The sequence below is a fragment of the Apium graveolens genome, chromosome 8 (genome assembly GCF_009905375.1).
Source record: "Apium graveolens cultivar Ventura chromosome 8, ASM990537v1, whole genome shotgun sequence".
In the NCBI taxonomy this organism is placed as follows: Eukaryota; Viridiplantae; Streptophyta; class Magnoliopsida; order Apiales; family Apiaceae; genus Apium; species Apium graveolens.
The window spans coordinates 81,762,563-81,765,363 of record NC_133654.1 but is presented as its reverse complement, the minus strand read 5'-3'; positions in this window follow the sequence as shown (position 1 = coordinate 81,765,363).

Below are 2,801 nucleotides of genomic sequence, written 5' to 3'. Positions count from 1 at the left end.
CAATAGGACCTTATGCTGGACTGCCACTCAGCCACTTACGCATTTGATGGACTCCCACTGAGCCACTTACACTTTCATGGACGCCCACTGAGCCCATGTTGCTTATGCCGACTCAATAGATGGACTTATTTCCCGAATGTTGGGTAAGTAATCAATTCATTTACCAAAACAGCAACCTTGCTGCGAATATAAAATACACCACAGAGCCGGATCCCTCAGGTTTTGAGCGAGTATTTAAATCCCCCTTGAAAGGAAGATCTTAAATATTAAAAATGAGTTTTGGGATCCGCTCTAACTTTTAAAATCATTTTGAAGACTCGAAAACATTTTTTTTTAGAATGTTTGGAGTAATGCTGATTTAATGACATAAATCAGTCCCGATATATTAGAAAATATCTGAATATTATTATTTAAATAATATTCCCATAAGGATAATCTCTATTTAAATAATTTGAAGTAGAAGTTTTTAAAACTCATACTTGAAATGAATATTAAATTACCAAAGATATACTTATACGAAAGTACTATCTTTATTTGAATAATCGAAAATAAGTTTGATTATCGACACATTATTCTTTAATAAAATAAAGAATATTATTTAGTAAATAATCGGAGTCATAAGTCCTCGAATGAATATTCAAAATAATATTCATTAAATGAAATAAACCGAGTCATAAGTCCTCGAATGAATATTCAAAGTAATATTCATTAAATAAAATAAAGTTATCGAATAAACCTTATTCGATTAATAGTTTTGAAAACTATATCTATATATATATATAAATATATATAATATACTCGGGAACATCGACTCCTGAATTTAGAAAATGTTCACCTTTGGGTCCCCTATACTAAGGGTATACGCAACTACTGTTTATCTCTAGCATAGGTATTATGCAACTATAAGCATTGGATCACCAAATACATATCAAGATTATGAAACAGACATGCATATAAACCATATCAGCATACTCCAATATATCACAAGATTTGCTAATTAACCATCATGCATCTATCACAAGATAATGCATATACATATATACATCACAACAACAGTATAACGGGTAGAAAACTTGCCTGAGCGACTGGGGGTGGTAAAAGTCCTGGGATGAGTCTGGTAACCTATAAACCACATATAAGTTGGAATTAAACCAAAGTCGCTTAAGAATCTATATTTTAACCAATTAGACTCTAACGCTCGCTTTGCGCTTAATGATTTTCTTAAGTCGCTCCAGTACCCTCGACTCCACCATTTTTAATAAATTAACCATTAAGCGTTTTAAGGCGATTTTTTCGCGAGTACCTTACCAACTGCCTAATCCACTTTACATAAATGTTTAATACTCAATTAGTCATTTAAAGTCCTTAACCAATGTTTTAAAGTAAGGTGAGGGGTAATGGTTTGTTCGCGAAACGCGAAACACCGTTACTTAAAACGGTCGTTTCTCCTAAACCGTACATCGGATTCAAACGAACCGCATATCAAAACGAAGCTCGTAACATGAACTATCTAATCATGGCAATGGTCAAATCCTAACAGTAAGTTCACAGGTCCTGATGTTAAGAATAAAAGTAGTCTAAAGTAAATCGGGCATTACGACGGCTGTGTTTACGCGATTACCAAATTTTATCCTACTCCAAATCAACCACAATTCAACCACAATCCAACCATACAACCAAACTCCATCCATACAATACTACAACAGCCCCAACAACTCAATATTTCTAATTTATACTACTTCTCAATCATGAACTAAGAGCTTACTTAAGTTCATTAACTAATCATCAAGATTTACAACTCCAAAACATCACAAAACCAATCAATCTCTAAATACACAATAACCAAGCCTATCATGAACTATACTACTCATAATAAGCACTGAACATTCGACAACAAAGCTAGGTTAAGAGATTATACCTTCCTTGTGAGTAGGAGTAACTAATGAGCTTGGAACAACCTTGGAAAATGCTTACTAAAGCTTTATCTAAACAAAAACACAAGATCAAAATTTCAAGTTCTTGAAAAACACTATTCACCCTCTTCTTCCATAAATTTTTGGAAGAGATTGTGAAGGAATTTGAAGCTTAAACTTATAGGACATCTATATCTATGTACAAGGAACCTTAGATAATTACCTCACTAATTAACAAAGCTTGGAACTTGGATTTGGGTTTTTCTTTCCTTGAAAAATGAAAGGGGCCGAGAGCTTCTTGCTTGAAATGGGAAGTCAACTTTGTGTTTTTGTGTTTGTGATTTGTTTTGTTGGTTGTTTTTGCCTTTTGTTTTAATTAATTACCTTTTAACCATGGTGAATTTTGTGTGGTTTATAATCAACCAACCTTACTTCCTTTTTGGTCATGCTTATGTCACTTTCCTATGTCATCTTCCCACACTTGTCCTCTTCTTGTTGGTGTGGTGACATCATCATCACTAACCTCTTTGATTAGCTCCTAATTACTTGGCTAATGACCGTTGATCTGTTATACGGTTTGCTTAACTTTCGTTCTCGTTTATCATTTGGAGGGATCATACCCGGGATCTTATTACTTGGGTCTCCTTAACCTTTCTCAATACATTATATTCCTTTTATGATCATCTCTTATAATCCTTAAATTTATATCCTTTTTATCCTGTTACCTTATACTCAATTCTTTCGGTATTTGGTGGATTTTCGGGAAAAATCAAAGTGTTCGAATTTGAATTCTGACGATCTTTACATACACTTATATACCATACAGAGTACTAATAAGATCTCAGAATAACAATAAAAGAACCCCTACATAGTATGGCATGAAAAGTT